The sequence below is a fragment of the Carassius carassius genome, chromosome 33, assembly GCF_963082965.1.
Source record: "Carassius carassius chromosome 33, fCarCar2.1, whole genome shotgun sequence".
Taxonomy (NCBI): domain Eukaryota; kingdom Metazoa; phylum Chordata; class Actinopteri; order Cypriniformes; family Cyprinidae; genus Carassius; species Carassius carassius.
The window spans coordinates 6,846,441-6,866,209 of NC_081787.1; the positions used below are offsets into that span (position 1 = coordinate 6,846,441).

General features: G+C 37.0%; 1 protein-coding gene and 1 long non-coding RNA gene across 4 annotated transcripts in view; both read right to left on the reverse strand.

Annotated features, from left to right (window-relative positions):
• The window catches only part of LOC132113613 (fibroblast growth factor 13-like), a 131,176-nt gene that overhangs the window by 70,216 nt on the left and 41,191 nt on the right, over positions 1 to 19,769 (reverse strand). The window lies entirely within an intron of this gene.
• LOC132113615 (uncharacterized) overlaps positions 1 to 19,769 on the reverse strand; it is a 97,290-nt gene that overhangs the window by 37,189 nt on the left and 40,332 nt on the right. Inside the window, exon 2 of the long non-coding RNA XR_009425185.1 lies at positions 911 to 1,078. This is a non-coding gene — a long non-coding RNA (uncharacterized LOC132113615). The remainder of the gene's footprint in view (positions 1 to 910; positions 1,079 to 19,769) is intronic.

A 19,769-nucleotide genomic window follows, 5' to 3' on the forward strand; every position in this document is an offset into this window, starting at 1 on the left:
CATCATTCACTCACTCAATCAATCAAATTAAAGGGTTAGTGATCTGGGGCTGCAATAAAAGGAAGACTTTAATGTGTGGAGGTTATGTATTTACTGGGCTCTACACTAAAGCATGTCATTTAAAAACTAGTGTAAATATAAAAATCTATTTAGACGCACAAGTAAAAACTCATCATGTTTTAAAAGTGCCTTTAAGCCTCCTGTATTATTGCACTTGTCAGATCTTGTTTTCTTCCTATCAAAGTGCACATATCGGCTGCATTTTTAAAGTACAGCAAGTAAGATATAAGGTCTAAAAAGTATTAATTATACAGGCAGACATCTAGTCAAGTAATTTAAGTATCAATGAAACACGCCTTCTTGCAAACTTGCGATTCATGATTTTGGCTGATTTTCAGCTATTAAGCAAGGTCTAAAGTGTGAATTTTATGTAGTTTAATTTGTAATTTACAACATTTAGACACTTAAGAAAAATGTGAAGCAACTTTCAATTAAAACATTTACAAAATAATATATGATATTATATATTTTATATAATATTTAATGCAACACACAATACATTACATAATGCAATACATAACATCATTAGTTAAAATCCATTTAAATTAGAAAAAAGTTTGTTTAACGGAAAAGTGTCTAATGCCCTCTGTTAACTTAAGTATTTCATTTATAATAATAAAATCAAAAATTGAATATGAATGTTCCTGAAAAAGTTATATGAGTCTAGAGCCCTAATTTGTGCCTCTAAATGTAAGTATGGAGCCTCAGCTCAGGTAGAGTGACAACATCAGGTAATCACTGGTGAATACAGGTCTGAAGGGGCACACCTGAAGGGGCACACGCTGAAGGGGTAAAATATACAAAAGCAACATCAAAGCAAAGAAAAAACATGGATGTGTTGCACACAAACCTTCGGCCTCTGAGCTGTCCTTGAGGATGACTTGCTTCAGTGGGCAGCAGAAGATTTCATGACACTTAGCACGAAAAGGGGAGCCTTTACCCCTTATATCCGCAGAATGGATGGAATCCTGCCGCAACATAATGTACTCCTGGGTACCTGGGGCAGCGTCATCCTGGACTGCGGTCGGGCCATAACAAAATGAACGCAGGGTTAGAAAGGGAGAGAGTGCTTAAAGCAACATTCAACACAATGATAGAAATATGCAAAGAAAAGAGACAAAGTATAAATGACAACAACAAGGTCATAATAATAATAATAATAATTAGCAACAGTAACAAGATTAGCAGAACACACATAATAGCTTGATATACAGAAGAAAGAGAAGGTAAGAGACAAAGAAAAGCATACTACACAGTAGGACTGGGCGATACATGGTGTCATGATCATTTTAACTACATTACATTTTTAGATTTACTTCTTGCATTAAATATTTTGAATCTAGTTTAATGCAAGAAATAATCTACAAAAAATGCAGTTTAAAGGCAGTTAAAAATTACTGTTTTGTTGAAATGATTTCTGATTTAAAAAAACAAACAAAGATCAAGATATACATTCAAATATTGTTAAAAAAGTGAAAAATAATGAAAAAACAATTTTAGTTATATCGCCCGGACCAAATACACACTACGTCACAATTATTGAAACAATACGACAGCAGTTAGTTAAGCATTGGGATGTGGCATGAGGTGGTAAATAAGAGCAGGCAGGGGATTTGGAGCGCTAATGATTTTCATCAACTTAAAGTGTTGTATGGTAGTTCTGATGCAACTTTAAGTGCAAGAAGGTGCATGACAGAAAAAAACTGAAATCTAATATTTCAGAGGGTGATGAACAGGGTCAAATGTGCAAAAATGGACAGAGACTCCATGCAAACTTACTGCGTTGGATCAAGACATTTCAAGAGACTGTTTCTAAAGTGATTTCTTCAGTACTAGAGAAACTCAATCCTGTGAAAGCATGCATCATCTTCCAGCACAGGCATCTCCTGCATCACACATGCACAGAGGAAGCACCTCAAACTGTATATGAGACATTATTTACATATAATGTTCACATACGAACAACTGTCATTGTTCCATGATTGATAATGAGCGAAGCTGGACATCCTTTGTAAAAAACAATGACTAAACAGTCTACATGATCTTTATCTATAATTCCTGTCTTACATATTAATTTTGTCCTATCTGTACAGGTCTGACCATGTTCATAAGGCAGCTAAAAACAAAAGCCCTTAAGGACTGACCCCTCCTTTTAAGGTGTCAGGATATGGCTGGTTAGGATTCTGAGGGAAAAACATCTTTCCGCATACACAGTCATTCAATAATTGTGTGTAATTCTGATGTTATTTGACCTTGACTTTTGAACCTCTCATGACACAAGCGAAGGCTAATGCTCATTGTACTAATTCAGGCACATGCTGTGAGAGGTTAATAGAGGGTTTCATTTCCTAGTGCTTGAACAGTCTACTTCTCCCTGAGACGAAATGTACTAATAAAAGTTCACGCTGCTGTTTTATAGCATCTCCTTTTTCCATTGTCATGATTTGAGGTCAAACACAACTACTGCGCAGTGTTTAACAGCAGGGGCATTAAAACTCTTCATTGTCTCTTGCTCTCTCTCTCTCTCTCTCTCTCTCTCTCTCTCTCTCTCTCTCTCTCTCTCTCTCTCTCTCTCTCTCTCTCTCTCTCTCAGACATGTTATAAAAGACAACAAAAAAAACATGAAAGGTGGTTAAGAGAACTTGGGGACCATTTTACTGGTATGAAATGCAGGTGCTCTGACAGTCAACTTCTATAAGCCATGAAATCTATCATACTGGAGAATTCTGGTGAAGGAAGTCAGATATGTGGCTTTCTTATTACCTAACTTTTCATGAAACCACAAGTTAAACCATGCTGACTGTGCTGAATAATTATTATATTAATATGACAATAATAATTATTAAATTATTTAAATATTATTAAAAAACTAAATAAAATTAAAAGTAATATAGATACAATTATATAATAATATTATATGATATAATAATAAGGGTATAATTATAGGTACACACACTCATATAATTGAATAATAATAAATTATTAAATATGAAATTACTTAGAATTATTTTTATTAATAAATACAGTGTATTTGCACTATACAGTTTGCATATAGATATATATGCTATATATAATATATATATATATATATATATATATATATATATATATATATATAGATATATATAACTGTTACTTCAAGAGCATATCCTGCTGGGTTTTCAGAATTATGCACTGCCTTGAGGCCATAGATTCTTATCATTTACACAACCTAAAGGGGAACAAGTCCATTATTCACTCCAGGTCTCCTTTTGTATCCAGTGCACTTTGAAGGTCTTAGTCCATCAATGGTTAGTATTAGCAATGTTAACAGCAGCCACATAAACCTCAATTAAAATGAGGGGAATTTATGATTGTTCTAAAAGAGCTCTTTATGACTTAGAGTGACACGGCATGACAAACTGTGCTAGAGAGTGGACGGATGGGTGGCATGGCGTCTGATCGATATGCAGCCTATCGTAGCTCCGCCCTCCCTATCAGCTGGGCCTTCAAAATGAGCTGTCAGCTTGTGGTGTGATGGGATATGATCTACAGCTCATGGTTCTGCCATCACATCAGCCCTGCACTGATGAATGTCCCTGTCCACGGTGCTGAAAGCCAGTCACTGACAATCCAGAGAGGAACTAGATGGGAGAAAGGATTTAATGATACAGAGTGTGTGACCTTCCGCTGTTTACATCACCTTGTCCTCTCAGCTCCAAAGTTGAAGGTATCATGTGTCACAAGTTGGACGCAAAATTATTATTAATCAAGGGAAGCAATAAAAGTCAAAAACCAAATGATTGGTGATGGCTTAATCCATAATAGCCCAAAAGTGTACATGGGTTACAGTCACCCTGCATGTCAAAGATCAGAACAGTCAATTCACAAGGGCCTCAATGCACAAAGGCTTCAAGGACAGCACTGACGCTATCAACTGCTCTGAATTATGACCCTGCTGCAGTTTGAACATTTAGGCTGAGAACTCACTGCAGATTGAGGTCACAAAGTTTAAGCAGCGAGACAGATTTAGAGGTGGACTGTCTCAGTTTGTATAATTAAAATGAAGGGAAGTCAGAAGCCATTTCAATCACTTTCATTTTGCACAAAATGCCAGTTAACTGTCTGATGGAAATGAATACGGGAACATCATCATCAGCTGCTCCAGCAGCCCTTAGGGAGCGTGCGCTTAAAATAACAGCACTTTAAATATCATGTGTATCTGAGTCAAGACTACTTTTCTGGTCTCTTGGGATCTTCTTCTAAGTTCCTTAGCCTTAAGGAAATGAATTTAATTTTTATTGCTGTATCATTCTGAAGCTTCGTAAGCTGAAGTGAAATCATGCTTTTCTTTACACCAGTAAACCTCTTTTATTCTCTACTTAGAGAGAATCCATATTTTCCACAGCTTCAAATGCCTGAGAGCAGTCAATGTTCCGCATAAGGAGAAAAAGTCAAACTAGAATTTCTTTCCAATGATTTGACAGTCCTGAGCATTTTATAACTAAATTTAAATACAATAATAAAAAGGCATTTTATTTTTTAAGACTTGATACATAGTTCTTAGGTATTTTTATGTCTTAAATAACAGTTTGAGTATCATTAAGAAAGCCAGATGCTAATAACTTTTACGTGTAAAAATGGATTACAAATCACAAAATATTAGTTTCTGTATATTTTAATTTTACTGTGGTTATAACACAGCACAAACAACCAATATTTTATTTTATTTTTTTTTTTGTGGTTCATAAGGATAAATCTGATTGGTATTTAAAAAGTTTTTAGCATTATATTAAGGCTGTTAACTGTTTAAAAATAATCACACAGGTAATTAACCATTATTAATGACATAACATTAAAACTCTTCAAATGAATGTTGAAACAACGAAGACAGTAGCCTATTTATCTGAAATATTTTATATTTTAAATGATTTTAATAGTTTTTTTTTAATAGAAACTATAAACGCAGTATCACTGCAAATTACCATAAATGATAAATTATCAATTAAAATATAACTTTTAATTTAAGTGAACTTAAAACAATATTCACATAAATCTATTATAAGTGCAAAATGCTACAGCTCTAAAGTTGCATATATATATATATATATATATATATATATATATATATATATATATATATATCAAGAAACATTTAAAATGAATTACTTGAGTACTAATTTAGAAGTTCCCATCTCGTCTGGTTTGTTCCATTGACCATACTGAGCCAAGCAACATTCTAATTATGAAGGCTGTTAGAAGATTTTTGCTTTAATAATCAATAAAAACCCTCTTAACTAACCCCACAAAACACTTTACTGTGACGCATCCACACCCCACGCCATCTAACTCTGGAACACATGAGAATGTAACAGTCATTTCACACCCTTCATCATCACCCCCTCCTCCCTGTCACGTCAGCTCATTTAACACAACACAGGCCACCTGATGCCTCTCTCCCACAGGAACACACAGCTATGATGCACAGTTCGTGCCTGATTCTCCCAGTGCCTCTGTCAAACACACATAGACAGGCTCAACTCCTCCCGGCCCATTCGGCAAGTGACTAACAGCCAATCAGAGGGTACCCAGAAATGGACCTGAACAGGCTTTTATGACCCACACCACCTCCAAATACAAATTTGCTGAAAATAGCCAAGAGATCCTGTGTCACAAGCCCATATGAGCAGGTCACAGTCCTGTCATTAAAGCCAATCCTGGCTTTAATTGTTTAAAAATGAATAAATTAAATATACACTTATTAAAAAAAAATTCTGACATGTACAAGCATGTTGATTTAAAACAAAATGTGTGTATTTTTTATTTCAGAACTGCAAAATTGGTCTGTCACACCTACATGACTCATGTGGAGGAAAAGTTACACCTCCAGGTTCAATTTAAAATAGAAACAAGCCTGAAGATGATTGCAACAGCAAACACGTAACAAGAACACCAGCGGTCACGAGGAGCAGAACAACATCACTTAGGGCCCTACTGCTGGGTTTTGTTTTGAAGTGTCTCAAAAGATTCATTGAAAGAAATCAAATAAAAAAGAACTGGCTCACATACAGTATGATTTGAAATCAAGTTTTACTCAATACTTAATCATATGTAAGTAGAGAGCAGGTACGTACACACACTTTAACACATACTCAGAATAACATGGCAGCGTGATCGATGCTTGCGGTGCTCTCTGCCAACACTAGTTAAAGTGTTTCAGTACTACAAAAATTTTCGTCCCTGCACTGCAAACCCAATGGGTGAAAGTATGTTTATAATCGCACCTTTCTATTGGACATTAGAAAGTGCTGCGGAAAAAGCTAACTGAAAGAACTAAATTGGCTCAGCAAGCTCAGACTGCTGCTTCAAGGCTGTACAGATGCGACCTGGATTCAGACGACTTAGGTGAGGAAGCACTACCACCGCCAACACTGTTACAGGACATTCAGGTGGGGGAAGAGAGGAAGCGTTAGTGCCAGGCTAAGGGCAAACCCCATTCGTTTGCTCACTGTATACGAAAATGGAGTATATCAGCCCTTTGAGGATTGATATAGTGTGGAGTTTGAGGCTGGTGTGTCTTCATTGTTATGGAGACGTGGCTGACAGAAAAAATACCAGACTCTGGAATCGAGCTGGCAGGGCTAACACTCCACAGAGTGGACAGAGTGACATCAACATCGGGTAAGCTCAGAGGAGGAGGCCTGGCTATTTACACAAACAATTTGTGATGCTGTGATGCTAGGATGATATCTCAAACCTCTTCTTCTGATGTGGAGCTTGTGACTGTGAAAAGCAGACCTTTTTACTTACCACATGAACTGGCAGCAATTTTTTACTGCAGTGTACAGTATGTTCTCCCAAATGCAGATGGAAAGCAGGTGATGGGAGAAATTTACAACACTCTGAGTCAGATACAGATAGCCCATCCTGATGCATTTCATGTCATTGCTGGGGATTTTAACAAGGTTAATCTTAAGTCTTTTTTACCTAATTTCTACCAGCATGTTAAATGTGCAACACGAGGGAATAAAAGACCAGATAATTTATACACAAATATTAAGAATGCAAACAATGCAACCCCTTTACTTCACACTGGCAGCTCTGATCACATGACTATCCTACTGAAACCTGCATACAGGCCCAGAGTGAGACAAGAGCCACTAGTAGTCAAGGACATTAGAGTGCTGCCACAAAAGGTGATTCCATCTTTACAGGGCTGCTTTGAGTGTACACAGTGGAGTATCTTCAAGGAGGCAGCAACATCTGGGGACTGTATAGACCTAGAGGAATATACAGAGACTGTGGGATTTATTAGCAAATGCATTGATGATGTGACTCTTACAGAAACTGTCAAGCTGCATTCAACTGATAAGACTTGGCTTACATCAAAGGTTGTTTATTGCTGAGGCCTTGTGATGCTGCATTTAGATTTGGTGACACTAAAGCATACAAGATAGCAAGAAACAACCTATAACGAAGATCAGAGAGGCTAAAAGAGCATATGGATATGGAAAAAAATTTGTACAGCATTTTCACTGACAAGGACCAAGGTGCTTATGGCAGGGAGGGATTTTGGACAGCTACCCTATAGCCATGAAATGTTTGGAGTGGCTTGTAATGAATCACATCAAGTCATGCCTCCCAACTTGTTTGGACCCATTGCAGTTTGCATTTAAATTGAACAGGTCTACAGAGGATGCACTATCCACTCTGCTCCATCTCGCTCTGACACATCTGTAAAACATGAACACTTATGCCAGGATCCTGTTAATTGATTTCAGCTCTGCATTTAATATAGCTTATTGAAAAGTTGTTGCTGCTGGGTATGGATTCTGCCATGTGCAGATGGATTTTGGACTTTTAGACTGAGAGACGGCAAGCAGTCAGAGTAGGCAGTGTAATATCTAAGACAACCACAGTGAGCACAGGATCACCACAAGGGTGTGTACTGAGCCCTTTACTGTTTACGTTGCACACTAAACTAAACTACCAACAACATAAAGTTTGCCGAAGCCACCACAGTTGTTGGCCTCATCACTAACAATTATAGAACAGAGGTGGCACAGTTAACAGAGAAGTATAAAATACACAACCTTGCAATCAACAAAAATAAGACCAAGGAGATGGTTGTCGACTTCAGGAGGATTTGTCATTGGCACCATCTCCCACTGACCATCAGCGGCTCTGAGGTAGAGAGGGTGCATAGTGCCGAATTCCTGGGGGTCCATCTGACAGATAAGCTGACCTCCAGTGACAACACCACAGCTGTCATCAAGAGGGCCTAACACTTCACTCTCTCGACAGACTGAAGAAGGTGGATCTCCCTATCCCAGTCATGATTATGTTCTACAGAGGCACTATTGGAAGCATTCTCACTTACTGGATCACTTCCTGGTTTGGTAAATGCACAGTAGAGGTGAGACATAAACTGAACAGGATAGTAAGGACTGCTGAAAAAATCATTGGTGCCTCGTTGCTGTTTCTCCTGGACATCTAAATTGAACGCTGCATGTGCAGAGCAGATGGCATCATAAAGGACTCCACTCATTTCTCTCATGGCATGTTCACGCTCCTGCAGTCTGGCAAAAGATACAGAAGTATCAGATAAAAGGACTACTAGGCTGGTAAACTGTTTTTTCCCCCTACAGCTATCAGACTGCTTATTTTGAGAATGTGAACTGCACTTAAGAGACTGCATTTATTAAATCAAAATCTATTTTAGTGTATTTTAGTTTATTTATTAGTATTCTTATTTAGTATTTATTTTATACCTTTGCTCCGAATTACTGAGATGAGGACGTGTGAAACGTAATCTCGTTTTTATGTGAATCATAAAAATGACAAATAAATTGAATCTACTAAAATGCATATTCAATAATTATTAGACATTTTATAAATATTTATTAAATATGCACTATTGTTCAAAGGTTTAGAGTGTTTGTTTTTTATATACTTTTATTCAGCTAGGGCACATTAAATGGACCAAAAGTGACAGCAAAAACATTCATACCGTTACAAAAGAATTCTATTCCAAATTAATGAGGTTCTTTTGAACTTTCTATTCATCAAATAATCCTGTATGAAAGTTTCCAGAAAAAATGAAGTAGCAGAACTTTTTTTCAGCAAGGAAAAAAATAAGAGCAGCAAATCAAAATATTAGAATTATTTGAAAAATCATGTGACACTAAAGACAGGAGTAAGGATGCTAATACACTTAGATTAAAATATACTTTTTTTATTATTATTATTGTAACAATATTTCAATGTTTAACTGTATTTTTGATCAAATAAATGCAACTTTGATGAGGTAAAAAAATAATAATAATAGCATCACCCCAGAACTGTAGTCTATTAAAATTACTTTTCCATCCTGAAAACACAATTTTAACATTCAAGGATATTTCCAAATTTTCCGCGACTTTGGGAAGACAAGCTTTGACAGAATCAACTTTGCAACTAAGGATTAATTTATTTTCAAGGACACAATAAATTAAAGTAATAGTCTAATGCCAGTTCACCACCGGCAAGCCATGTAGTTAATTCACTGTCACTGCTGTGAACACACAAATGTATCACAACCAATATTCAATCAGCTAAGCAAGAGAACATCGTAGACATCCCATTTGTGACTTAATCAAGGTCTAGTGTTGGTTTGCTCGACCGACCTCACATTTCTTCAGAGGCTTTAAAATTAATTTAGATGTGAAGATCCTCCCAATTTAAATGCAAACAGAAAGGTGCTGATATGCTTTCAAAGGGTGACCTTACGCCTTCCCACATTCATTTATCATCATGAGTCACCTTGGCATACAAGCGTTAATTTAAATACACTACCTTAGGTCTTAATGAAAGCATGGTGGCAAATTTGCTTGCATATGTATTTAGAGAGTTTAAGCAATAGATGTTACCTAATACAACAGAACAAAATGTTCTTTGCTGAAAGCACAAATGGAAGGTCACAGCAGGGTTGATTTCATTATTAATATCCACACAGTCTAATTAGTTCTTGAGGTATTTCTATTCTCTCTTTATACAGTAGATGCAATTTACTCAGTAACACATTCCTCATAGCTCTCGCAGGAGTCACTGAAGGTGGACTATCTTAAATGCTGAAGTGGACTGAATCCCTCTATCACCTGAAGGCCATGTCCTGCATAACGTCTGACAGTGAATCTCTTTCTCTGAACACTCCAGAAACTAAAAGTACACATCCTCACACATAAACACCATCTGACAAAACCATCTTAGACCAGCATGCATTTCCAAGCTGTTAGTGCTTATTTAGATTAGCTGGTGGACCAGCACAGCTTTTCTGGAGAAGTTGGGTGATCAAAAAGCTGGAAGAATTATGATGACACATTATCATATGTCGAGGAACAAAATGTTCATATCCTACACAATAATTGACTAAAAACATTTTTCACATTTCACTTTCTAAATAAGATCACTAGTTCAAAAAACACTTAGTATCAGTATTTTCAATACTTATATAATATAAATCCTCTCAATACTTATCCATTCATCCCTTATACTATTTAAAATAAATGTGCTATTGAACATCTTATCTGCAGCAGAGTAATCTCCAGTAGTGCAACAAATGGTTAGCATTTTTCATCCATGCACTGTGCACAGGGAGAAGTGCTGCTAGTATGTGTGTGTGTGTGTGTGTGTGTGTGTGTGTTTGTCTGTCTGTATGCGCCCCCTGTGAGGAAGAATATGGATGAGCCACATTTAAAGATGGCAGCGCATGGAGAGGCCACACGGACTGACTTACTGCTTTTCACCTCAAGATCTCATTCAACAAGACTCTCTTCACAGGAGACGACAAACTACAGTCCATCACTGTCAAGCAGATTCTCTCTCTCGCTCACTGTGTGTGTAGGTATGTAGAGAACATATTCCCCTCTGGCTGAAAACCTGCCGACCTGCCTTTGGATTTAAAGTAACAACATAAACACAGGACTCTGTGTGCATGGCTGCACACATTTAATGCTACAGGACCGCACAGCTGTGCTTTTGTGGTTTGTAACACAACAGCCAACTGAAAGCCATCTTTAAATATTAATGATGGATGGATGGATGGAAAGATATTTTGGACATCAAATGGTAAACTAACAAATCAACATTAAACAAATGTCACTATGCCTATAGACCAAAATGTCTGAATGTGAATCAATTGAACTTTTTTCATTTCCATTCATCTGCAGCATAAACAATTCCAGTTGGCACAATTACATGTATATTTATATAAATATATTTGTATAATTTAAAGTCTTAAATCTAATTACATTTAACCATAGTGGTTTTTGAGAATGAGGCAATGTCACTCAACCTGTACATGTTGGCATCTGTTTAATTTCGGTTTAAGTTTAAAACCATTGCACACATTAATACCCATAAACACTCTGATTTGATAATATTACTGTTATACTGATGATAGTGCAATGAAATTCCATTGTAAAGAGCAAATTAATTACAGTGAACAGCTGGCAACTGTGCTATGGCCCCCAAAAGAGTTACTAGTTACTGACATAGGCTTAAATGTTGGTAACATCCAACATTAAGTTCCAAGTAAACACATCTTGCAACTGTAATGAGTGTGTTTATCCATGAAGACTTTGTGTTCTCAGTGTGTGCCTTCCACTCAGCGCAGAGCTGATGTGATTTCTCTGTGGTTTCTCACAGTCAGAGCTGACTCATACGCATTAATGAAACTTCACTGCGCCCCTCTTTTCACAACCTGAGAGGAATGCCTCCAAAGATGACGTGTGAATCACAGTGGCTCTCCAGACTATTTTGACTATTTTCCACCAGGTGCGTGATTTCACATAGAGCAGCTGTTACTACACAGAGCCGTTGTTAACTGAGAAGATGCTCAAATCCACGTTAATTTTCAGCGTTTATTTGCGCATCTTCTCAGTTAACAACGGCTCTGTGTAGTAACAGCTGCTCTATGTGAAATCACGCACCTGAGGGAATTTACCGCTGATTAGAGAACCGGCTTTACTGACGAGATGTGCATTAACGATAGGCCGATCGTGTTCGGAGCAGCCCTACTTAAAAAGGCTGAAACCTACAGGTTGTCACTCCTCTTTCAAGTATATTGTATTATAAAAATAAAAACTTGTATTATAAATAGAAAAAACTATTTCTCCAAAGAAGTTTTAAGTGGAATAAACATAAATGAGGAATAATACATAAATGAGGAATAATACAGAAATAATACAGAAATGATGAATAATGCATAAATGAGGAATAAACATTCCCCAAAACGTAAGAGCAGCTTTAATCCACACACAATTTAACAACAATAAATACATTAATACTGTACGTGATCGTCACTCACAAAACTTTGCAGTGCCTTAAGTTAGTGTATGTCAATAGGACTCAAGCCTGGGGCTCTGCACAGAGCATTTAGCATTTGTATATTATTCAGCACCACTCACTTTCTTCCTCTCTCCCTCTAACTGTCTCCTAACTGTTTCCACTCATCTTACTCTTAGGAGGCTTCTCTCAGAGCTCATGTGTCTCAGAGCTGTAAGAGTGGGATTTCACACAACCCCAACTCAGAGTCAGTCACCACCTCTCCACACCAGACACCAGCTCCCCAAACGGCGTGCGGATGACACCTTCGTTCATGTACAAGCACATTTATAAGCCAGATACTACAACTGTGTCATCATACTGCCCTCTGAGAAGCATCTCACAGTGAAAGGTCAGGTAAGGTAAGGTAAAAAATAAAATTTCTTGATCCACATTCAACAAACTTCTCCAAAGAACATGGGCTCATAAATTTCCTGATCCTACCCACTGGACCAAAAGCAATTGTGCTGTTACACAACAGTCGTCGACCCTGTCTCGAGGCACTGTCCATACACATAGTGACAGCAGTGATTCACACACAGGTGGTCATCTCTTCCCAGAGGCTGCAACATGTTGCAAGCTCAAAGTTTAGGCTTATTGTGCTAGGAGACAAATTCAGCACGGCAGTTCATGGTGGAGGTCGACGCGTCAGAGGTGGGGGTAGGAGCAGTGTTGTCCCAACGTGCTGTCTCGGACGATAAGGTACATCCTTGCGTGTTTTTTTCCCATCGATTATCTCCTGCTGAACGCAATTATGACATTGGTAACATTGGTAGAGTTGTTGGCAGTCAAATTAGCTTCAGTGGAGTGGCGTCACTGGCGTTGTTTGTCTGTTTCATATTCATTAAACTGTTTAACTCACACTTGTTTCCAGCTCCTCCTTCACCCAGTCGTCACACCCTCATACATACATTCCCATACTGGATATCTTGGTCCTTAGCTCACCCAAAAATGAAGATTTATTCACACAAATTTGTATGATCTGTATGATTGACTTTCCCCTGTAGAACACAAAAAATATATATATTTTTGAGAAACGATTCGTTTTCTATGCTGTTTTGAACCCCACAGCTGAAGCATTCTTTAAAATATAGGCTATTCTTTTTGTTACACAGAAGATAACAGGTTTAAAACAACATGAGGGTGAGTAAATAGGGCCTTTCGCACTGCTTTAGTTCCAGAACTAAATGTACAGCACTAAAGTACTGGTACGATTTTGTGTGAACTATTTCTCAGTACCATTTAAAGGGTTGCATTCGCACCGACAGTGAACCAGTCGACAGCAACGTCATTTGTTCAACAATGGAAACAAAGAAGAACAACGTTAACAATAGGAGAAAGGAAGATGCTGTGATCGGAGCTGTGTTTTTGTTGTGTTTTGCGGGTTTCACAATAATGGACATGGAATGTTGACGTACTGTATACATAAAGCAATTTAAAGAATGGAAAGGGGGACTAAGAATCTCCAACGACAACTGGCAGTGATACATTTGCTACAAGTGCCTGCACTTCAGCGTCCGTCTATCTATCGCTCTTCTCCATACTTGTGAAATAAGTTGAAACAATGTTTACAGTATGTTTACATGGCGTTGTAGATCATGGTGGGTGAGGGTGTTTTCATATGTGTTTGGCCAATCAACGTCTACTTACATCGCGGTTAGTACCAGTTGTGCTGGTTAGACCCTGCTCCAGAGTAGGAGCTAATTTGGTTCACAAAAAAGGCAGTCTGGTACTAAAATCACACCCAGTTCCAGCTGCGCAAAAAAACGCCAAAAAGTGGGTAGTTCCACAATTAGTTCTGGTACAATGAAAAGATTCCTGTGGTGTGAAAGGCCCTAGTGATGACATTTTTTTTTTTGGATGAAAAGTCATTACTGTATTGGCTGAAAATCTTTTTACACAGTTAAATCTATTGTATAAAGCTTACATGTCATACATACAAATTTCCTTTGTAATTTTTTATGCTGTATTGTTGAACTGTAAAGAATATGCATTCAAAGCAGTGTTATCAATATTAGCGCTGATTGGATGGTACGTGGTGCTATGGGGTATTTTTGCTGCACAGCTGCATACCCAAGAATGCAAGGTGGTTTAAATTGAAACTTTTCACATTTACTATTATTATTATTTTTTTTATGTAATTTTAGGTAAAATTTAAATAATAATAATAATTACAAATAATTTCCACATTTGTTCAAGGAACCAAAAATGATATGCACACGTGCCCACTACCTGGGTCCTTCAAAGAAATAAGTGAGTATGCATGTAGAGAATACAATATGCAATATTTAGCAATAGCAATAGATGCTTTACATTTTCACATACAATTACAAAACATTGTTTGTTACAATGCTACTGCATATGCACTTTAGGTCTAGATGTACCTGCAATTATACACATTTAATGCCATTCTTTTCATTAGGATATTAATATATGAGTTGTTGGTGTCAAAAATGTTTCATAAGTATAAACTGAAATAAAATTCCATATCGGTAACATCCTTCATATCAAGAAAAACATGTATAATCAATATATTTCATAGCAAGTCTATTATTCTACAAAAGAAATGCAACTTGAATGAAGATTTTAGATTTTCAAACAGGGCCGTGCAGAGACCTTTGTAGGGGCAGGTGCTCAAAGTATAAAAGGGGCACATGGAACAAGGCTTTAAATAGCGTGGTTCAAAATAGCAATACAGCAATATATTGTGATGTATTCCTTGTCGATTTGCGTATCTCGATATGGATGATTATGTACTGATACGGCAGCAAATGCTGTGATGCAGTTTTGAAAAAGAAACAGATTAGAAGAGACAATTTTAAGTTTAAAAGTTTTTAAAAAAAAATATTTCCACCTAATAATAACTCTGGGATTAGAAACTGAAATGTCTTAAATTGTCCCAACCTGATGGCTTTTTCTTCTCTGTTCTTCAGAATAATTAAGAACAGCTGTTATAGTAAAAACTATAGAAAACGCTTGTGACTCTACATTTTCCTCTTTCTCACCAGCCTCTGTCTCCTGGCTTGCTGTTCCCTGCTCTCTTTCTGTCACATGTGCCTCTACATTTCCCTCTTTTTCTTCCTCTATCTCCATCTCCTCATCTGATCTATTACTTTCCTCTCTCTGTCCATCTAGGAACAAGGCTCAATTTACCATTTCAGCATTAATCTATTATTTTAACCATCACTACTACTCTTGCACCTAATCAATAAGTCCACCTAAAATATTGATAAAAAACATTAAACAACTGATACACTGGAATATAGTGATTAATATTATTATTACTGTTATAGTTCTTGTTGTCTAAAATTGAACACCTTTGCAATGTTAACAAATGACAGGCTACATGTGTTATTCATCTCCTTGACACTGCACTTTGATGGCAGGTCAGGTATATTCTTCATTTTATATTGACATTGATATTTGTAAATTTATTTCCAGAGAGATATTGAGTTTACAGGCTAAAGTGGTCTTAAAAAAATATTTGTGTCACATTTAAAATATAATTATATTTTAATTCATTTCTGAATTGTTTTTATTTTCATAATGATAATTCAGAGAATGAGAAAATCTGAATAAGCCTTACCAGTGTTGTGATAATTATTTTTAAGGCACTCTACGTGTTAAAAAATAAATAAATACTGTAATATAATAATAGTTTAGTCAAATAACATAAAAAGACCAGACCCCTCGATCAGGGGGAGGGTGGGGTATAAGTCATGCTACGAAAGCACTGTATAACTGATATAGGCTTATGTTTTATTTATTTTTCCTTTTTATTCAAAACAACAATTCCAAACATGCTTAATATATCAGGGAATATCTCGATTCTCAAACGTGTAAGTAAACGCGGTTTGCACCTTTATAGATTGTTATTTGATCAATATATGGAAAAGTAGTGTAATCTATTAACTACACATAATACCCCGACTTTTTACTTAAGTGCCATATCATGCCATAAAATATTTTCAATATGACTGAATTTGCATTTAATGTAAATTTAATAACAATATTGTAAGTTACTTATTTTAACACTTTCATTTTACAGAGAGTAAAGAAAATTTACATTATCAAAGAACATTTTCATTCAGTCTAGCCAGAGTTCAGACAATCTCAAAAACTCCCATTAAAATCACTGAAGCACTTTACATTACATTATGCACATCTGCACTTTTGTTGTTTCTGATGAAAGAATTCGCTAAAGAATTCAGTCAGCGAGCAAGTGAACAAAACACCGCGTTTCAGTGATGACTCTTCTGCAAGTCTCCGATTGGCCATTGCATTCATAAGCACAACAGAATCGTTTCTGATTGGTTATCCAGAAGCGTTATACGAACGCGTCTGTCTCTGGCTCAGCACCAGCCAGCGAACACAGATTTAAATTTAGCATTGAATTTGGAAGCTGCATTTAAAATCCACTTGGCTCAGAAATCTTTGAATGGGCATGACGCCTCTGCCCTCGATGCATGTGAAACGATTCTCCCTCTACACTACAGGCTACACACTGCAATATAAACAACATATCTGCATGTTCTCACATCACGTGGTCCTTTTAAAATAGTAATTTAATTTAATATTTAATAAGTAAATAAATATCAAAATCAATTCGCTGAGAATGAAACACCACTTACCAGCTTCCGCGGTGTTGAAAATATCCTCTGGCAATTAAAAAATGCACGTGCGGCGTGACGAATCTTTACGATCGGATGAGGTCGTCGTCGTCAGTTGAAAGGTCATCATGTGGGTCATTTTATTGACGGCTAAATTACTATTCAGAAATTTTACTAATATTTAGATTGGGCATGGGCAGACATTCACAAAAGGGTACGTTATGACAAAAAAAAAAATTAGAGGAAATTTTGCTTTGACAAAAGAGCACTTTGGGCACCAAGGGGCAAAGGGGCAGGTGCTCAAGCACCCAATCCCCCCCTGCACGTACCTGTTTTCAAACAATCACTTGGCATAAACTGCTGTTTCTGTGTGGCTAAAGAGTCGCTCACTTTCAGCGCTAAAACAACAAAATGAATCAGCCAGAGGACAACAAGTTTTCAAAAGCTCTGGGAAGAGCCAAGTACTGACAAATACACACAGCTGCATCAGACGGCCTTGTGTTGGTGCCTGTATGTCATGCCAGAACTCCTTCAAACAGCCTCTTTCCCCGCTCCAGAGTAAATGTGAATCCATGCACGTAGGTCATTTCGCTTCAAGGGTCACATTCATTCTTTATCTGTGTAAGGGATATGGTGTTGTTCATGATGATTTAAGCAGCTTCATAAATGTTCTGTTCCAGACAGGTAGTCTGAAGAAACAGCAAATGACAATTTCCCTCAAGCCAAAGAGGGAACACACTGATGAGCAATCATCTACCACAGTTCTCTCTTCTATTGGAGACATTCACGCACATGTGTATGCGTGTGTCTGGGCAATGCGTTTAATGCGCTTAATCAACTGCAACACTGACTGCCAGTGAACTCAAGCTGATCATTTGCCCGGCAGCCCCAGGGCCTCACAAGAACTGCAGTGATCACACACTTTTGTGGGTGTTGTGGGTTGACTTTTAGAAAGTAATTTCTATAGGAAATTGCATCTCACACAAGCCAAACTGTCTCTTGGTTAAAATTTGCCAAATGTTAGCAATCCATCAAAGGGACAGTCCACCCAAAAATGTACATTCTGTTATGATTTAGTCACCCTCATGTTGTTCCAAACTTGTATGACCTTCTTTCTTCTGTGAACATAAAAGAAGATTCTTGTTGTAAGAAAAATGTTACTATTGTTCAACAACATTTTGACTTTGGCTTTCCTATTATTTTGGGTGAACCATCCTTTTGTAAAGGGATGCACCGACAGAAAAGTCGGATATAGTAATTATATTTATGAAGGGATAAGATCTATATTATTTTATATGAATAAATAGATAGATAAATAAATTTAAGAATGCAAGTAAATAGTCATTTAAGTAATAAATAAATAAAAGCACATAGTAAATGAATACAATAAAAGCATTCAAGTATATAAATAGAGTGTTAAGTAAATAAATAAAAAGTATGCAAGTAAATCCATTCATTAAAAGTATTCAAGTAAGTAAATGAGGAAACAAAAATCAATCTTTTTAAATACTGAAGTGAATTTAGGCTTTAAAACAGCATCTGCTTAATATTACTGTTACATTCATGGACTTCCGTTCCTTTTAGTATTCCTTATTTGGTCAGTTTCCATTCCTTCTTTAGTTAATTGATTACTCCCTGTCTGTTTCCATTCCTCTCATTACTTTCCTTGTGTTTAAATACCCTGTCTGTTCAGTTCCAGTTTGTCCGCTATTGTTCTATGTAACGTTTGAACGTTTGATGACTACGTTGAACGCAGTGATGATCTGTATTTGGTTGTGCCCCTATTCTTCTGTGGATCATTAAAAGAACTCTTTATATATCTTCTTCCTCGTACGATTACTCTACACACCAGCACATGTGTAACAATTACATATAACGGCATTATTAAATTATTAGTGTAGATAGCTTTCTAGGTATTATACTCCTTCGGTCTGCCTCAGGTGGCAACAGGATGTAGCTCACAGTAAATTTGTGCTCTTTACATGTTTGTATTCAAAGCCATCTCTGCAAATACACTATTTGTTAGAGGGTGGAGCTTGTGGAGTATGGAGTTATTTCCCTGTCAAATGTCTTATATCAACCAATAAGATTCCATGTACGATGTCGCGTTTTCATTGGTCAGTCATTAAAGCCTATTTCCGATTGGTTGTTGCCGTTTTGACAGCGTTTATGCCAAGAGCAAAGAGAAAGAAATTGAAGAGAAGAGTACTTGGCCATGCGCGTTGCGCGAACGCACGAGACACAGTCTAAGCACATACATGCTTACTTTAAGCGAAGAGGAGAGATTCGCGATTGCACTGAACACGTTTTAAGTACAGGCATACTCTCTGAGCGAGCCCAGAGAAAATTCTTACAAGAGCAACGTGTATCTGAGAGTGCACGCCCAGTTCCCGCGCGAGCAGAGAGATTCGCGCTCGCGCATTATATTAATGTAGTTTCGCACTACAATAATGCGCTCTCGACATTTGACAGGGAAATAACGCCATAGTGGAGCAGCAGAATTATAGCCTTCACATAAAGTAAACAGTTACGTTATTACAGGCATTAATATGAAAAAAAAAATGCCATCAAAACTTTCCTGACAGAAATGGTTACAGAAATTTACAGGTATTATTTAATCACCATAAATTACACAAAATCATCATTCATCATTAGTAGATTGGAACTATTGCTTGGCAAGTTGACATAAATGTGGGCTATTTGGTGGTTGCTAAATAAGTTTTTATTTTGAAACATGCCATGCTCATGTTTAATTAA